The 23,275-nt window shown below is 44.5% G+C and overlaps 1 long non-coding RNA gene across 1 annotated transcript in view; it reads left to right on the forward strand.

The window, feature by feature from the left end:
• The first annotated feature begins 407 nt into the window (after positions 1 to 407).
• Positions 408 to 23,275, forward strand: part of LOC137307075 (uncharacterized) — a 50,600-nt gene continuing 27,732 nt past the window's right edge. Inside the window, exons 1-2 of the long non-coding RNA XR_010959018.1 lie at positions 408 to 644; positions 1,020 to 1,105. This is a non-coding gene — a long non-coding RNA (uncharacterized lncRNA). The remainder of the gene's footprint in view (positions 645 to 1,019; positions 1,106 to 23,275) is intronic.

The following is a 23,275-nucleotide window of genomic DNA, read 5'->3' on the forward strand; positions in this document are numbered from 1 at the left end:
TCAGACTCTGAAAAATTCCAATTGGGGAAAGTTTCCATCGATTTTTGTATTGGGAATTAAACCAGATATCTGCGCATGCGTAACTCAGCCCCGCCCCCAGCGCTGTTTGCTGGTGAGCAGAAGAGCGCATGCGCGCTCCCCTCCCCCAGCTCGGCCTGTGGGCGACATTCCCTCAGTGAGCGGAAGAAGATGGTTTAAAACAGCCGGGAATGGAGAGATCACGGCCCCCGGGGGAAGGGAGCAAAGAGCAGCCTCGTTACAGCAGCTCATCGCTTCGGGACCGTGTCCGCAGATGGGCTCAGAGATCGGCATTGAGTCCGGGGGAAGGTCAGGGGGAGTCCGGGGGCTGTTTGTAAGAGGCGGAGTGGATCAGGAACTGGTCCCGGAACATGGAGTGAGCGGGGAAGGGAGAGGGCATTCTCCGGCTGTGTGTGTACAGGGTGTGTCCAGGGTGAGGGAGACAGAATGGGAAGAACCTGCTGTTAAAATCATTGCTGCTTTCTCTCCCCAAACCAGGAGTGAATTGTTCCTGGTTTATTTCCAGTCTCACCCTGTTTATTGTTATTGGACAGTGAACAGTGGAAACAGAGCCGGACAGTCAGGACGTGGGGAGTGAAACAAAGAGCATCTATTGCAGGCACCAGGTGAGAAGTGTGAAGGACACATTTTAAAAAGCGGCTCTTTGCTTTCAGTTGAACGGTTAATCCCATGGGAGAGGGGATTAGAAACCTGAACGGTACAAAGGCCCCTCCCCATCGGGTAGTCCCATTCATGGATCAGTGCAGGGGTTGGGTTGTGTCTGGATATCACTAAATTGTTTTAAAATCGCCCAACACACCTGGTATACAGAAGCTGAGAGCTGCAGTACTGCAGTGGAGTCAGACACTGACACTCTTTGTATCACTGGTTTTCATTTGTGGATATTCAAAATAATTATTATCAGAGATATTAAACTGATCACTTTTGTATTTTCTACCTCACCTGTTCTTGAGTTACAAGAGATACGTTTCTTTCCACAGGCAAACCATTGAAGGATCCAGAATGAATGTGAAGTTTCCTCCACCCGAGGCAAAGGAACAGTGCAGCCAGCTCCTTCTCACACACAGTAGGTATATTATCATTCACAGAGCACAGAGACACAGACAGGTCATCAGTTCCACAGTCTCAGACAGCAGAAGTGGTCAGTCCCACACTGATCCCAGATTCCAGAGACACATTTTCAATCCAACAGTCAAACAGAGCAGGTGAGGCAGACGCTGTTTCCATTTCCCCCGAACTCAGTCCCGCTGACAGGAAGATACAAAAATCCCAGTCCAAAGTCACGCTTTCAGGTTGTCCATTTCACAAAAGGGCAACATTGGCCATGAATTAAATACCAGATACCCCGAGATTCAAATTGAATACTCGCCCAGAACTCTCACACACACTAGAGTTTAATTCATGCAGTATCCATTCGAATAGCATATGAAGAGATACAAATTGCAAGTCCAAAACTCATGTACAGTATCAGATTGAGAAATGCTGTGACAGTGTAACCTGAGAAACAAATTAGAAACCAGTTTATAATACACTCATAGTATGAGATTTAAAGATACAGCATCAATTCTATTTGCACAGACTGAGATACACATTACACATGAGTCGAAAAATGTTATAAAATAAATTTAAAGATGCAGTATCAATTAATTTAGTACAGACTCATCCACACATTATATACCAATTCAAAAATATCAGTTTTAAAGATACATTATCATTCACAATATTACTCACAGAGATACAGATTTAATAGGAGTCCAAAAAGCACACAAATTATCTGACTAAAACCTCCAGCATCAAATCCTAAAGTGTATCCATATTTACCAACTGCAAAATGAGAAAAAAATATTTCAACATTAAGGTATTAAAGTTACAGTATTGAACACCATAACATAATCTGAGCGAATAATTATATACAGATACAGAATTAATCTCACACACAGATACAGTACAGAGACACACAGACACAGAATGAATCCCACACTCAAATACCACACCAGAGACTGACAGAAGCAGAAGGAATCCCAAACTCACATCCAGCATGAGAGGTTGCCAGACATAGAATGAATCCCACACACAAGTATGGTACCAGAGATGATAGATCGAGAATGAATCCCACACAGGCATACAGCACCAAGGACTGACTGATACCGAGTTCATCCCACACTCTCATAAAGCACGAGAGACTGAGAGGTAAAGGAAGAATCGCATACTCACACATGGAATGAATCCCACACTCACACACAGTACCAGAGAATGACAGATACAGAATGAATCCCACACTCACACACAGTACCAGATACTGACAGAAACAGAATGAATCCCACTCTCACGTACAGTACCAGAGACTGACAGGTGCAGAATGAATCCCACACTCACACACAGCACCATAGACTGACAGATACAGAATGAATCCCACACTCACACACAGTCCCAAAGACTGACAGCAACAGAATGAATCCCACACTCACACACAGTATCAGAGACTGACAGATACAGAATGAATCCCACACTCATACACAGTATCAGAGACTGACAGATACAGAATGAATCCCACACTCACACACAGCACCATAGACTGACAGATACAGAATGAATCCCACACTCACACACAGTACCAGAGACTGACAGATACAGAATGAATCCCACACTCACACAAAGTACCAGATACTGACAGAAACAGAATGAATCCCACTCTCACGTACAGTACCAGAGACTGACAGGTGCAGAATGAATCCCACACTCACACACAGCACCATAGACTGACAGACACAGAATGAATCCCACACTCACACACAGTACCAAAGACTGACAGATACAGAATGAATCCCACACTCACACACAGCACCAGAGACTGACAGATCCAGAATGAATCCCACACTCACACAGAGTACCAGAGACTGACAGATACAGAATGAATCCCAAACTCACATGCAGTATCAGAGACTGACAGATACAGAATGAATCCCACACTCACACACAGTCCCAAAGACTGACAGATACAGAATGAATCCCACACTCACACACAGTATCAGAGACTGACAGATACAGAATGAATCCCACACTCATACACAGTATCAGAGACTGACAGATACAGAATGAATCCCACACACACACACAGTACCAGAGACTGACAGATACAGAATGAATCCCACACTCACACACAGTACCAGATACTGACAGAAACAGAATGAATCCCACTCTCACGTACAGTACCAGAGACTGACAGGTGCAGAATGAATCCCACACTCACACACAGCACCATAGACTGACAGATACAGAATGAATCCCACACTCACACACAGTCCCAAAGACTGACAGCAACAGAATGAATGCCACACTCACACACAGTACCAAAGACTGACAGATACAGAATGAATCCCACACTCACACACAGCACCAGAGACTGACAGTTACAGAATGAATCCCACACTCACATACAGTACCAGAGATTGACAGACACAGAATGAACCCCACACTCACACACAGTATCAGAGACTGACAGATACAGAATGAATCCCACACTCACACAGAGTACCAGAGACTGACAGATACAGAATGAATCCCAAACTCACATGCAGTATCAGAGACTGACAGATACAGAATGAATCCCACACTCACACACAGTACCAGAGACTGACAGATACAGAATGAATCCCACACTCACACACAGTATCAGAGACTGACAGATACAGAATGAATCCCACACTCACACACAGTCCCAAAGACTGACAGCAACAGAATGAATCCCACACTCACACACAGTATCAGAGACTGACAGATACAGAATGAATCCCACACTCATACACAGTATCAGAGACTGACAGATACAGAATGAATCCCACACTCACACACAGCAGCATAGACTGACAGATACAGAATGAATCCCACACTCACACACAGTACCAGAGACTGACAGATACAGAATGAATCCCACACTCACACAAAGTACCAGATACTGACAGAAACAGAATGAATCCCACTCTCACGTACAGTACCAGAGACTGACAGGTGCAGAATGAATCCCACACTCACACACAGCACCATAGACTGACAGACACAGAATGAATCCCACACTCACACACAGTACCAAAGACTGACAGATACAGAATGAATCCCACACTCACACACAGCACCAGAGACTGACAGATCCAGAATGAATCCCACACTCACACAGAGTACCAGAGACTGACAGATACAGAATGAATCCCAAACTCACATGCAGTATCAGAGACTGACAGATACAGAATGAATCCCACACTCACACACAGTCCCAAAGACTGACAGATACAGAATGAATCCCACACTCACACACAGTATCAGAGACTGACAGATACAGAATGAATCCCACACTCATACACAGTATCAGAGACTGACAGATACAGAATGAATCCCACACACACACACAGTACCAGAGACTGACAGATACAGAATGAATCCCACACACACACACAGTACCAGATACTGACAGAAACAGAATGAATCCCACTCTCACGTACAGTACCAGAGACTGACAGGTGCAGAATGAATCCCACACTCACACACAGCACCATAGACTGACAGATACAGAATGAATCCCACACTCACACACAGTCCCAAAGACTGACAGCAACAGAATGAATGCCACACTCACACACAGTACCAAAGACTGACAGATACAGAATGAATCCCACACTCACACACAGCACCAGAGACTGACAGTTACAGAATGAATCCCACACTCACATACAGTACCAGAGATTGACAGACACAGAATGAACCCCACACTCACACACAGTATCAGAGACTGACAGATACAGAATGAATCCCACACTCACACAGAGTACCAGAGACTGACAGATACAGAATGAATCCCAAACTCACATGCAGTATCAGAGACTGACAGATACAGAATGAATCCCACACTCACACACAGTACCAGAGACTGACAGATACAGAATGAATCCCACACTCACACACAGTATCAGAGAATGACAGATACAGAATGAATCCCACACTCATACACAGTACCAGAGACTGACAGATACAGAATAAATCCCACACTCACACACAGCACCAGAGACTGATAGTTACAGAATGAATCCCACACTCACACACAGTACCAGAGATTGACAGACACAGAATGAATCCCACACTCACACACAGTATCAGAGACTGACAGATACAGAATGAATCCCACACTCACATACAGTACCATAGATTGACAGACACAGAATGAATCCCACACTCACACACAGTACCAGTGACTGACAGATACAAAATGAATCCCACACTCACATACAGTACCAGAGATTGATAGACACAGAATGAATCCCACACTCACACACAGTACCAGAGAGTGACAGATACATAATGAATCCCACACTCACATACAGCACTCGAGACTGACAGATGCAAAATGAATCCCACACTCACACACAGTACCAGAGACTGACAGATACAGAATGAATCCCAAACTCACATGCAGTATCAGAGAGTGACAGATACAGAATGAATCCCAAACTCAAACACAGTATCAGAGAGTGAAAGATACAGAATGAATCCCACATTCACACCCAGTACCAGAGACTGACAGATACAGAATGAATCCCACAATAAAACACAGCACCAGAGACTGACAGATGCAGAATGAATCCCACACTCACACACAGTACCAGAGACTGACAGATACAGAATGAATCCCAGACTCATACATAGGACCAGAGACTGACAGATACAGAATGAATCCCACACTCATACACAGTACCAGTGACTGACCGATGCTGAATAAATCTCACATTCACAAACAGTACCAGAGACTGACAGATACAGAATGAATCCCACACTCACACACAGTCCCAAAGACTGACAGATACAGAATGAATCCCAAACTCACACACAGTACCAGAGACTGACAGATACAGAATGAATCCCACACTCACACACAGTATCAGAGACTGACAGACACAGAATGAATCCCACACTCACACACAGTATCAGAGACTGACAGATACAGAATGAATCCCAAACTCACACACAGTACCAGAGACTGACAGATACTGAATGAATCCCACACTCACACACAGTATCAGAGACTGACAGATACAGAATGAATCCCACACTCACATACAGTACCAGAGATTGACAAACACAGAATGAATCTCACACTCACACACAGTACCAGAGACTGACAGACACAGAATGAATCCCACACTCACACACAGTATCAGAGACTGACAGATACAGAATGAATCCCACACTCATACACAGTATCAGAGACTGACAGATACAGAATGAATCCCACACTCACACACAGTACCAGAGACTGACAGATACAGAATGAATCCCACACTCACACACAGCACCAGAGACTGACAGTTACAGAATGAATCCCACACTCACATACAGTACCAGAGATTGACAGACACAGAATGAATCCCACACTCACACACAGTATCAGAGACTGACAGATACAGAATGAATCCCACACTCACATACAGTACCAGAGATTGACAGACACAGAATGAATCCCACACTCACACACAGTACCAGAGACTGACAGATACAGAATGAATCCCAAACTCACATGCAGTGTCAGAGACTGACAGATACAGAATGAATCCCACACTCACACACAGTACGAGAGACTGACAGATGCAGAATGAATCCCACACTCACACACAGCACCAGAGACTGACAGATACAGAATGAATCTCACACTCACAAACAGTACCAGAGACTGACAGATACAGAATGAAACCCACACTCATACACAGTATCAGAGACTGACAGATACAGAATGAATCCCACACTCACACACAGCAGCAGAGAGTGACAGATACAGAATGAATCCCACACTCACACACAGTACCAGAGACTGACAGATACAGAATGAATCCCACACTCACACACAGTACCAGAGACTGACAGATACAGAATGAATCGCACACTCATACACAGTATCAGAGACTGACAGATACAGAATGAATCCCACACTCACACACAGTACCAGAGACTGACAGATACAGAATGAATCCCACACTCACACACAGCACCAGAGACTGACAGTTACAGAATGAATCCCACACTCACACACAGTACCAGAGACTGACAGATACAGAATGAATCCCACACTCACACACAGCACCAGAGACTGACAGTTACAGAATGAATCCCAAACTCACATGCAGTGTCAGGGACTGACAGATACAGAATGAATCCCACACTCACACACAGTACGAGAGACTGACAGATGCAGAATGAATCCCACACTCACACACAGCACCAGAGACTGACAGATACAGAATGAATCTCACACTCACAAACAGTACCAGAGACTGACAGATACAGAATGAAACCCACACTCATACACAGTATCAGAGACTGACAGATACAGAATGAATCCCACACTCACACACAGCAGCAGAGAGTGACAGATACAGAATGAATCCCACACTCACACACAGTGTCAGGAACAGAATGAATCTCACTCACGCACAGTACCAGAGACCGACAGATACAGAATGAATCTCACAATCACACACAGTACCAGAGACTGACAGATACAGAATGAATCCCACACTCACACAAAGTACCAGAGACTGACAGATACAGAATGAATCGCACACTCATACACAGTATCAGAGACTGACAGATACAGAATGAATCCCACACTCACACACAGTACCAGAGACTGACAGATACAGAATGAATCCCACACTCACACACAGCACCAGAGACTGACAGTTACAGAATGAATCCCACACTCACATACAGTACCAGAGATTGACAGACACAGAATGAATCCCACACTCACACACAGTATCAGAGACTGTCAGATACAGAATGAATCCCACACTCACATACAGTACCAGAGATTGACAGACACAGAATTAATCCCACACTCACACACAGTATCAGAGACTGACAGATACTGAATGAATCCCACACTCACACGCAGTATCAGAGACTGACAGACACAGAATGAATCCCACACTCACATGCAGTCTCAGAGACTGACAGATACAGAATGAATCCCAAACTCACACACAGTACCAGAGACTGACAGATACTGAATGAATCCCACACTCACACACAGTATCAGAGACTGACAGATACAGAATGAATCCCACACTCACATACAGTACCAGAGATTGACAAACACAGAATGAATCTCACACTCACACACAGTACCAGAGACTGACAGACACAGAATGAATCTCACACTCACACACAGTACCAGAGACTGACAGATACAGAATGAATCCCACACTCACACACAGTACCAGAGACTGACAGATACAGAATGAATCCCACACTCACACACAGTACCAGATACTGACAGAAACAGAATGAATCCCACTCTCACGTACAGTACCAGAGACTGACAGGTGCAGAATGAATCCCACACTCACACACAGCACCATAGACTGACAGATACAGAATGAATCCCACACTCACACACAGTCCCAAAGACTGACAGCAACAGAATGAATGCCACACTCACACACAGTACCAAAGACTGACAGATACAGAATGAATCCCACACTCACACACAGCACCAGAGACTGACAGTTACAGAATGAATCCCACACTCACATACAGTACCAGAGATTGACAGACACAGAATGAACCCCACACTCACACACAGTATCAGAGACTGACAGATACAGAATGAATCCCACACTCACACAGAGTACCAGAGACTGACAGATACAGAATGAATCCCAAACTCACATGCAGTATCAGAGACTGACAGATACAGAATGAATCCCACACTCACACACAGTACCAGAGACTGACAGATACAGAATGAATCCCACACTCACACACAGTATCAGAGAATGACAGATACAGAATGAATCCCACACTCATACACAGTACCAGAGACTGACAGATACAGAATAAATCCCACACTCACACACAGCACCAGAGACTGATAGTTACAGAATGAATCCCACACTCACACACAGTACCAGAGATTGACAGACACAGAATGAATCCCACACTCACACACAGTATCAGAGACTGACAGATACAGAATGAATCCCACACTCACATACAGTACCATAGATTGACAGACACAGAATGAATCCCACACTCACACACAGTACCAGTGACTGACAGATACAAAATGAATCCCACACTCACATACAGTACCAGAGATTGATAGACACAGAATGAATCCCACACTCACACACAGTACCAGAGAGTGACAGATACATAATGAATCCCACACTCACATACAGCACTCGAGACTGACAGATGCAAAATGAATCCCACACTCACACACAGTACCAGAGACTGACAGATACAGAATGAATCCCAAACTCACATGCAGTATCAGAGAGTGACAGATACAGAATGAATCCCAAACTCAAACACAGTATCAGAGAGTGAAAGATACAGAATGAATCCCACATTCACACCCAGTACCAGAGACTGACAGATACAGAATGAATCCCACAATAAAACACAGCACCAGAGACTGACAGATGCAGAATGAATCCCACACTCACACACAGTACCAGAGACTGACAGATACAGAATGAATCCCAGACTCATACATAGGACCAGAGACTGACAGATACAGAATGAATCCCACACTCATACACAGTACCAGTGACTGACCGATGCTGAATAAATCTCACATTCACAAACAGTACCAGAGACTGACAGATACAGAATGAATCCCACACTCACACACAGTCCCAAAGACTGACAGATACAGAATGAATCCCAAACTCACACACAGTACCAGAGACTGACAGATACAGAATGAATCCCACACTCACACACAGTATCAGAGACTGACAGACACAGAATGAATCCCACACTCACACACAGTATCAGAGACTGACAGATACAGAATGAATCCCAAACTCACACACAGTACCAGAGACTGACAGATACTGAATGAATCCCACACTCACACACAGTATCAGAGACTGACAGATACAGAATGAATCCCACACTCACATACAGTACCAGAGATTGACAAACACAGAATGAATCTCACACTCACACACAGTACCAGAGACTGACAGACACAGAATGAATCCCACACTCACACACAGTATCAGAGACTGACAGATACAGAATGAATCCCACACTCATACACAGTATCAGAGACTGACAGATACAGAATGAATCCCACACTCACACACAGTACCAGAGACTGACAGATACAGAATGAATCCCACACTCACACACAGCACCAGAGACTGACAGTTACAGAATGAATCCCACACTCACATACAGTACCAGAGATTGACAGACACAGAATGAATCCCACACTCACACACAGTATCAGAGACTGACAGATACAGAATGAATCCCACACTCACATACAGTACCAGAGATTGACAGACACAGAATGAATCCCACACTCACACACAGTACCAGAGACTGACAGATACAGAATGAATCCCAAACTCACATGCAGTGTCAGAGACTGACAGATACAGAATGAATCCCACACTCACACACAGTCCCAAAGACTGACAGCAACAGAATGAATGCCACACTCACACACAGTACCAAAGACTGACAGATACAGAATGAATCCCACACTCACACACAGCACCAGAGACTGACAGTTACAGAATGAATCCCACACTCACATACAGTACCAGAGATTGACAGACACAGAATGAACCCCACACTCACACACAGTATCAGAGACTGACAGATACAGAATGAATCCCACACTCACACAGAGTACCAGAGACTGACAGATACAGAATGAATCCCAAACTCACATGCAGTATCAGAGACTGACAGATACAGAATGAATCCCACACTCACACACAGTACCAGAGACTGACAGATACAGAATGAATCCCACACTCACACACAGTATCAGAGAATGACAGATACAGAATGAATCCCACACTCATACACAGTACCAGAGACTGACAGATACAGAATAAATCCCACACTCACACACAGCACCAGAGACTGATAGTTACAGAATGAATCCCACACTCACACACAGTACCAGAGATTGACAGACACAGAATGAATCCCACACTCACACACAGTATCAGAGACTGACAGATACAGAATGAATCCCACACTCACATACAGTACCATAGATTGACAGACACAGAATGAATCCCACACTCACACACAGTACCAGTGACTGACAGATACAAAATGAATCCCACACTCACATACAGTACCAGAGATTGATAGACACAGAATGAATCCCACACTCACACACAGTACCAGAGAGTGACAGATACATAATGAATCCCACACTCACATACAGCACTCGAGACTGACAGATGCAAAATGAATCCCACACTCACACACAGTACCAGAGACTGACAGATACAGAATGAATCCCAAACTCACATGCAGTATCAGAGAGTGACAGATACAGAATGAATCCCAAACTCAAACACAGTATCAGAGAGTGAAAGATACAGAATGAATCCCACATTCACACCCAGTACCAGAGACTGACAGATACAGAATGAATCCCACAATAAAACACAGCACCAGAGACTGACAGATGCAGAATGAATCCCACACTCACACACAGTACCAGAGACTGACAGATACAGAATGAATCCCAGACTCATACATAGGACCAGAGACTGACAGATACAGAATGAATCCCACACTCATACACAGTACCAGTGACTGACCGATGCTGAATAAATCTCACATTCACAAACAGTACCAGAGACTGACAGATACAGAATGAATCCCACACTCACACACAGTCCCAAAGACTGACAGATACAGAATGAATCCCAAACTCACACACAGTACCAGAGACTGACAGATACAGAATGAATCCCACACTCACACACAGTATCAGAGACTGACAGACACAGAATGAATCCCACACTCACACACAGTATCAGAGACTGACAGATACAGAATGAATCCCAAACTCACACACAGTACCAGAGACTGACAGATACTGAATGAATCCCACACTCACACACAGTATCAGAGACTGACAGATACAGAATGAATCCCACACTCACATACAGTACCAGAGATTGACAAACACAGAATGAATCTCACACTCACACACAGTACCAGAGACTGACAGACACAGAATGAATCCCACACTCACACACAGTATCAGAGACTGACAGATACAGAATGAATCCCACACTCATACACAGTATCAGAGACTGACAGATACAGAATGAATCCCACACTCACACACAGTACCAGAGACTGACAGATACAGAATGAATCCCACACTCACACACAGCACCAGAGACTGACAGTTACAGAATGAATCCCACACTCACATACAGTACCAGAGATTGACAGACACAGAATGAATCCCACACTCACACACAGTATCAGAGACTGACAGATACAGAATGAATCCCACACTCACATACAGTACCAGAGATTGACAGACACAGAATGAATCCCACACTCACACACAGTACCAGAGACTGACAGATACAGAATGAATCCCAAACTCACATGCAGTGTCAGAGACTGACAGATACAGAATGAATCCCACACTCACACACAGTACGAGAGACTGACAGATGCAGAATGAATCCCACACTCACACACAGCACCAGAGACTGACAGATACAGAATGAATCTCACACTCACAAACAGTACCAGAGACTGACAGATACAGAATGAAACCCACACTCATACACAGTATCAGAGACTGACAGATACAGAATGAATCCCACACTCACACACAGCAGCAGAGAGTGACAGATACAGAATGAATCCCACACTCACACACAGTACCAGAGACTGACAGATACAGAATGAATCCCACACTCACACACAGTACCAGAGACTGACAGATACAGAATGAATCGCACACTCATACACAGTATCAGAGACTGACAGATACAGAATGAATCCCACACTCACACACAGTACCAGAGACTGACAGATACAGAATGAATCCCACACTCACACACAGCACCAGAGACTGACAGTTACAGAATGAATCCCACACTCACACACAGTACCAGAGACTGACAGATACAGAATGAATCCCACACTCACACACAGCACCAGAGACTGACAGTTACAGAATGAATCCCAAACTCACATGCAGTGTCAGGGACTGACAGATACAGAATGAATCCCACACTCACACACAGTACGAGAGACTGACAGATGCAGAATGAATCCCACACTCACACACAGCACCAGAGACTGACAGATACAGAATGAATCTCACACTCACAAACAGTACCAGAGACTGACAGATACAGAATGAAACCCACACTCATACACAGTATCAGAGACTGACAGATACAGAATGAATCCCACACTCACACACAGCAGCAGAGAGTGACAGATACAGAATGAATCCCACACTCACACACAGTGTCAGGAACAGAATGAATCTCACTCACGCACAGTACCAGAGACCGACAGATACAGAATGAATCTCACAATCACACACAGTACCAGAGACTGACAGATACAGAATGAATCCCACACTCACACAAAGTACCAGAGACTGACAGATACAGAATGAATCGCACACTCATACACAGTATCAGAGACTGACAGATACAGAATGAATCCCACACTCACACACAGTACCAGAGACTGACAGATACAGAATGAATCCCACACTCACACACAGCACCAGAGACTGACAGTTACAGAATGAATCCCACACTCACATACAGTACCAGAGATTGACAGACACAGAATGAATCCCACACTCACACACAGTATCAGAGACTGTCAGATACAGAATGAATCCCACACTCACATACAGTACCAGAGATTGACAGACACAGAATTAATCCCACATTCACACACAGTATCAGAGACTGACAGATACTGAATGAATCCCACACTCACACGCAGTATCAGAGACTGACAGACACAGAATGAATCCCACACTCACATGCAGTCTCAGAGACTGACAGATACAGAATGAATCCCAAACTCACACACAGTACCAGAGACTGACAGATACTGAATGAATCCCACACTCACACACAGTATCAGAGACTGACAGATACAGAATGAATCCCACACTCACATACAGTACCAGAGATTGACAAACACAGAATGAATCTCACACTCACACACAGTACCAGAGACTGACAGACACAGAATGAATCTCACACTCACACACAGTACCAGAGACTGACAGATACAGAATGAATCCCACACTCACACACAGTACCAGAGACTGACAGATACAGAATGAATCCCACACTCACACACAGTACCAGATACTGACAGAAACAGAATGAATCCCACTCTCACGTACAGTACCAGAGACTGACAGGTGCAGAATGAATCCCACACTCACACACAGCACCATAGACTGACAGATACAGAATGAATCCCACACTCACACACAGTCCCAAAGACTGACAGCAACAGAATGAATGCCACACTCACACACAGTACCAAAGACTGACAGATACAGAATGAATCCCACACTCACACACAGCACCAGAGACTGACAGTTACAGAATGAATCCCACACTCACATACAGTACCAGAGATTGACAGACACAGAATGAACCCCACACTCACACACAGTATCAGAGACTGACAGATACAGAATGAATCCCACACTCACACAGAGTACCAGAGACTGACAGATACAGAATGAATCCCAAACTAACATGCAGTATCAGAGACTGACAGATACAGAATGAATCCCACACTCACACACAGTACCAGAGACTGACAGATACAGAATGAATCCCACACTCACACACAGTATCAGAGACTGACAGATACAGAATGAATCCCACACTCATACACAGTACCAGAGACTGACAGATACAGAATGAATCCCACACTCACACACAGCACCAGAGACTGACAGTTACAGAATGAATCCCACACTCACACACAGTACCAGAGATTGACAGACACAGAATGAATCCCACACTCACACACGGTATCAGAGACTGACAGATACAGAATGAATCCCACACTCACATACAGTACCAGAGATTGACAGACACAGAATGAATCCCACACTCACACACAGTACCAGTGACTGACAGATACAGAATGAATCCCACACTCACATACAGTACCAGAGATTGATAGACACAGAATGAATCCCACACTCACACACAGTACCAGAGAGTGACAGATACATAATGAATCCCACACTCACATACAGCACTCGAGACTGACAGATGCAGAATGAATCCCACACTCACACACAGTACCAGAGACTGACAGATACAGAATGAATCCCAAACTCACATGCAGTATCAGAGAGTGACAGAAACAGAATGAATCCCAAACTCAAACACAGTATCAGAGAGTGAAAGATACAGAATGAATCCCACATTCACACCCAGTACCAGAGACTGACAGATACAGAATGAATCCCACACTAAAACACAGCACCAGAGACTGACAGATACAGAATGAATCCCACACTCACACACAGTACCAGAGACTGACAGATACAGAATGAATCCCAGACTCATACATAGGACCAGAGACTGACAGATACAGAATGAATCCCACACTCATGTCCAGTACCAGAGACTGACAGGTGCAGAATGAATCCCACACTCACACAGAGTACCAGAGACTGACAGATACAGAATGAATCCCAAACTCACATGCAGTGTCAGAGACTGACAGATACAGAATGAATCCCACACTCACACACAGTACCAGAGACTGACAGATGCAGAATGAATCCCACACTCACACACAGCACCAGAGACTGACAGATACAGAATGAATCTCACACTCACAAACAGTACCAGAGACTGACAGATACAGAATGAATCTCACACTCACACACAGTACCAGAGACTGACAGATACAGAATGAAACCCACACTCATACACAGTATCAGAGACTGACAGATACAGAATGAATCCCACACTCACACACAGCAGCAGAGAGTGACAGATACAGAATGAATCCCACACTCACACACAGTGTCAGGAACAGAATGAATCTCACTCACGCACATTACCAGAGACCGACAGATACAGAATGAATCTCACAATCACACACAGTACCAGAGACTGACAGATACAGAATGAATCCCACACTCACACACAGTACCAGAGACTGACAGATACAGAATGAATCCCACACTCATACACAGTATCAGAGACTGACAGATACAGAATGAATCCCACACTCACACACAGCACCAGAGACTGACAGTTACAGAATGAATCCCACACTCACATACAGTACCAGAGATTGACAGACACAGAATGAATCTCACACTCACACACAGTACCAGAGACTGACAGACACAGAATGAATCTCACACTCACACACAGTACCAGAGACTGACAGATACAGAATGAATCCCACACTCACACACAGTACCAGAGACTGACAGTTACAGAATGAATCCCACACTCACATACAGTACCAGAGATTGACAGACACAGAATGAATCCCACACTCACACACAGTATCAGAGACTGACAGACACAGAATGAATCCCACACTCACACACAGTATCAGAGACTGACAGATACAGAATGAATCCCACACTCACATACAGTACCAGAGATTGACAAACACAGAATGAATCTCACACTCACACACAGTACCAGAGACTGACAGACACAGAATGAATCCCACACTCATACACAGTATCAGAGACTGACAGATACAGAATGAATCCCACACTCACACACAGTACCAGAGACTGACAGATACAGAATGAATCCCACACTCACACACAGCACCAGAGACTGACAGTTACAGAATGAATCCCACACTCACATACAGTACCAGAGATTGACAGACACAGAATGAATTCCACACTCACACACAGTATCAGAGACTGACAGATACAGAATGAATCCCACACTCACATACAGTACCAGAGATTGACAGACACAGAATGAATCCCACACTCACACACAGTACCAGAGACTGACAGATACAGAATGAATCCCAAACTCACATGCAGTGTCAGAGACTGACAGATACAGAATGAATCCCACACTCACACACAGTACGAGAGACTGACAGATGCAGAATGAATCCCACACTCACACACAGCACCAGAGACTGACAGATACAGAATGAATCTCACACTCACAAACAGTACCAGAGACTGACAGATACAGAATGAAACCCACACTCATACACAGTATCAGAGACTGACAGATACAGAATGAATCCCACACTCACACACAGCAGCAGAGAGTGACAGATACAGAATGAATCCCACACTCACACACAGTACCAGAGACTGACAGATACAGAATGAATCCCACACTCACACACAGTACCAGAGACTGACAGATACAGAATGAATCGCACACTCATACACAGTATCAGAGACTGACAGATACAGAATGAATCCCACACTCACACACAGTACCAGAGACTGACAGATACAGAATGAATCCCACACTCACACACAGCACCAGAGACTGACAGTTACAGAATGAATCCCACACTCACACACAGTACCAGAGACTGACAGATACAGAATGAATCCCACACTCACACACAGCACCAGAGACTGACAGTTACAGAATGAATCCCAAACTCACATGCAGTGTCAGGGACTGACAGATACAGAATGAATCCCACACTCACACACAGTACGAGAGACTGACAGATGCAGAATGAATCCCACACTCACACACAGCACCAGAGACTGACAGATACAGAATGAATCTCACACTCACAAACAGTACCAGAGACTGACAGATACAGAATGAAACCCACACTCATACACAGTATCAGAGACTGACAGATACAGAATGAATCCCACACTCACACACAGCAGCAGAGAGTGACAGATACAGAATGAATCCCACACTCACACACAGTGTCAGGAACAGAATGAATCTCACTCACGCACAGTACCAGAGACCGACAGATACAGAATGAATCTCACAATCACACACAGTACCAGAGACTGACAGATACAGAATGAATCCCACACTCACACACAGTACCAGAGACTGACAGATACAGAATGAATCGCACACTCATACACAGTATCAGAGACTGACAGATACAGAATGAATCCCACACTCACACACAGTACCAGAGACTGACAGATACAGAATGAATCCCACACTCACACACAGCACCAGAGACTGACAGTTACAGAATGAATCCCACACTCACATACAGTACCAGAGATTGACAGACACAGAATGAATCCCACACTCACACACAGTATCAGAGACTGTCAGATACAGAATGAATCCCACACTCACATACAGTACCAGAGATTGACAGACACAGAATTAATCCCACACTCACACACAGTATCAGAGACTGACAGATACTGAATGAATCCCACACTCACACGCAGTATCAGAGACTGACAGACACAGAATGAATCCCACACTCACATGCAGTCTCAGAGACTGACAGATACAGAATGAATCCCAAACTCACACACAGTACCAGAGACTGACAGATACTGAATGAATCCCACACTCACACACAGTATCAGAGACTGACAGATACAGAATGAATCCCACACTCACATACAGTACCAGAGATTGACAAACACAGAATGAATCTCACACTCACACACAGTACCAGAGACTGACAGACACAGAATGAATCTCACACTCACACACAGTACCAGAGACTGACAGATACAGAATGAATCCCACACTCACACACAGTACCAGAGACTGACAGATACAGAATGAATCCCACACTCACACACAGTACCAGATACTGACAGAAACAGAATGAATCCCACTCTCACGTACAGTACCAGAGACTGACAGGTGCAGAATGAATCCCACACTCACACACAGCACCATAGACTGACAGATACAGAATGAATCCCACACTCACACACAGTCCCAAAGACTGACAGCAACAGAATGAATGCCACACTCACACACAGTACCAAAGACTGACAGATACAGAATGAATCCCACACTCACACACAGCACCAGAGACTGACAGTTACAGAATGAATCCCACACTCACATACAGTACCAGAGATTGACAGACACAGAATGAACCCCACACTCACACACAGTATCAGAGACTGACAGATACAGAATGAATCCCACACTCACACAGAGTACCAGAGACTGACAGATACAGAATGAATCCCAAACTAACATGCAGTATCAGAGACTGACAGATACAGAATGAATCCCACACTCACACACAGTACCAGAGACTGACAGATACAGAATGAATCCCACACTCACACACAGTATCAGAGACTGACAGATACAGAATGAATCCCACACTCATACACAGTACCAGAGACTGACAGATACAGAATGAATCCCACACTCACACACAGCACCAGAGACTGACAGTTACAGAATGAATCCCACACTCACACACAGTACCAGAGATTGACAGACACAGAATGAATCCCACACTCACACACGGTATCAGAGACTGACAGATACAGAATGAATCCCACACTCACATACAGTACCAGAGATTGACAGACACAGAATGAATCCCACACTCACACACAGTACCAGTGACTGACAGATACAGAATGAATCCCACACTCACATACAGTACCAGAGATTGATAGACACAGAATGAATCCCACACTCACACACAGTACCAGAGAGTGACAGATACATAATGAATCCCACACTCACATACAGCACTCGAGACTGACAGATGCAGAATGAATCCCACACTCACACACAGTACCAGAGACTGACAGATACAGAATGAATCCCAAACTCACATGCAGTATCAGAGAGTGACAGAAACAGAATGAATCCCAAACTCAAACACAGTATCAGAGAGTGAAAGATACAGAATGAATCCCACATTCACACCCAGTACCAGAGACTGACAGATACAGAATGAATCCCACACTAAAACACAGCACCAGAGACTGACAGATACAGAATGAATCCCACACTCACACACAGTACCAGAGACTGACAGATACAGAATGAATCCCAGACTCATACATAGGACCAGAGACTGACAGATACAGAATGAATCCCACACTCATGTCCAGTACCAGAGACTGACAGGTGCAGAATGAATCCCACACTCACACAGAGTACCAGAGACTGACAGATACAGAATGAATCCCAAACTCACATGCAGTGTCAGAGACTGACAGATACAGAATGAATCCCACACTCACACACAGTACCAGAGACTGACAGATGCAGAATGAATCCCACACTCACACACAGCACCAGAGACTGACAGATACAGAATGAATCTCACACTCACAAACAGTACCAGAGACTGACAGATACAGAATGAATCTCACACTCACACACAGTACCAGAGACTGACAGATACAGAATGAAACCCACACTCATACACGGTATCAGAGACTGACAGATACAGAATGAATCCCACACTCACACACAGCAGCAGAGAGTGACAGATACAGAATGAATCCCACACTCACACACAGTGTCAGGAACAGAATGAATCTCACTCACGCACATTACCAGAGACCGACAGATACAGAATGAATCTCACAATCACACACAGTACCAGAGACTGACAGATACAGAATGAATCCCACACTCACACACAGTACCAGAGACTGACAGATACAGAATGAATCCCACACTCATACACAGTATCAGAGACTGACAGATACAGAATGAATCCCACACTCACACACAGCACCAGAGACTGACAGTTACAGAATGAATCCCACACTCACATACAGTACCAGAGATTGACAGACACAGAATGAATCTCACACTCACACACAGTACCAGAGACTGACAGACACAGAATGAATCTCACACTCACACACAGTACCAGAGACTGACAGATACAGAATGAATCCCACACTCACACACAGTACCAGAGACTGACAGTTACAGAATGAATCCCACACTCACATACAGTACCAGAGATTGACAGACACAGAATGAATCCCACACTCACACACAGTATCAGAGACTGTCAGATACAGAATGAATCCCACACTCACATACAGTACCAGAGATTGACAGACACAGAATTAATCCCACACTCACACACAGTATCAGAGACTGACAGATACTGAATGAATCCCACACTCACACGCAGTATCAGAGACTGACAGACACAGAATGAATCCCACACTCACATGCAGTCTCAGAGACTGACAGATACAGAATGAATCCCAAACTCACACACAGTACCAGAGACTGACAGATACTGAATGAATCCCACACTCACACACAGCACCAGAGACTGACAGATACAGAATGAATCTCACACTCACAAACAGTACCAGAGACTGACAGATGCAGAATGAATCTCACACTCACACACAGCACCAGAGACTGACAGATACAGAATGAATCTCACACTCACAAACAGTACCAGAGACTGACAGATACAGAATGAATCTCACACTCACACACAGTACCAGAGACTGACAGATACAGAATGAATCTCAGACTCACACACAGTACCAGAGACTGACAGATACAGAATGAATCTCACACTCACACACAGTACCAGAGACTGACAGATACAGAATGAATCTCACACTCACACACAGTACCAGAGACTGACAGATACAGAATGAATCCCACACTCACACACAGTACCAGAGACTGACAGATACAGAATGTCTCCCACACTCACACACAGCACCAGAGACTGACAGTTCCAGAATGAATCCCACACTCACATACAGTACCAGAGATTGACAGACACAGAATGAATCTCACACTCACACACAGTACCAGAGACTGACAGACACAGAATGAATCTCACACTCACACACAGTACCAGAGACTGACAGATACAGAATGAATCCCACACTCACACACAGTACCAGAGACTGACAGATACAGAATGAATCTCACACTCACACACAGTACCAGAGACTGACAGATACAGAATGAAACCCACACTCATACACAGTATCAGAGACTGACAGATACAGAATGAATCCCACACTCACATACAGTACCAGAGATTGACAGACACACAATGAATCCCACACTCACACACAGTCCCAGAGAGTGACAGATACAGAATGAATCCTGCACTCACACACAGTATCAGAGACTGACAGATACAGAATGAATCCTACACGCACATACATTATCAGAGACTGACAGATGCAGATTGAATCCCACACTCACACACAGTATCAGAGACTGACAGATACAGAATCAGAGATTGACAGATGCAGAATGAATCCCACACTCACACACAGCACCAGAGACTGACAGATACAGAATGAATCTCACACTCACAAACAGTACCAGAGACTGACAGATACAGAATGAATCTCACACTCACACACAGTACCAGAGACTGACAGATACAGAATGAATCTCACACTCACACACAGTACCAGAGACTGACAGATACAGAATGAATCTCACACTCACACACAGTACCAGAGACTGACAGATCCAGAATGAATCTCACACTCACACACAGTACCAGAGACTGACAGATACAGAATGAATCCCACACTCACACACAGTACCAGAGACTGACAGATACAGAATGAATCCCACACTCACACACAGCACCAGAGACTGACAGTTACAGAATGAATCCCACACTCACATACAGTACCAGAGATTGACAGACACAGAATGAATCTCACACTCACACACAGTACCAGAGACTGACAGACACAGAATGAATCTCACACTCACACACAGTACCAGAGACTGACAGATACAGAATGAATCCCACACTCACACACAGTACCAGAGACTGACAGATACAGAATGAATCTCACACTCACACACAGTACCAGAGACTGACAGATACAGAATGAAACCCACACTCATACACAGTATCAGAGACTGACAGATACAGAATGAATCCCACACTCACATACAGTACCAGAGATTGACAGACACACAATGAATCCCACACTCACACACAGTCCCAGAGAGTGACAGATGCAGAATGAATCCTGCACTCACACACAGTATCAGAGACTGACAGATACAGAATGAATCCTACACGCACATACATTATCAGAGACTGACAGATGCAGATTGAATCCCACACTCACACACAGTGTCAGAGACTGACAGATACAGAATCAGAGACTGACAGATACTGAATGAATCCCACACTCACACGCAGTTTCAGAGACTGACAGACACAGAATGAATCCCAAACTCTCACACAGCATCAGAGACTGACAGGTACAGAATGAATCCCACACTCACACACAGTAACAGGGACTGACAGATACAGAATGAATCTCACACTCACACACAGTACCAGAGACTGACAGATACAGAATGAATCCCACACTCACGCACAGTTTCAGGAACAGAATGAATCTCACTCACGCACAGTACCAGGGACTGACAGATACAGAATGAATCTCACACTCACACAC

The sequence above is a fragment of the Heptranchias perlo genome, chromosome X (genome assembly GCF_035084215.1).
Source record: "Heptranchias perlo isolate sHepPer1 chromosome X, sHepPer1.hap1, whole genome shotgun sequence".
NCBI classification, from domain to species: Eukaryota; Metazoa; Chordata; class Chondrichthyes; order Hexanchiformes; family Hexanchidae; genus Heptranchias; species Heptranchias perlo.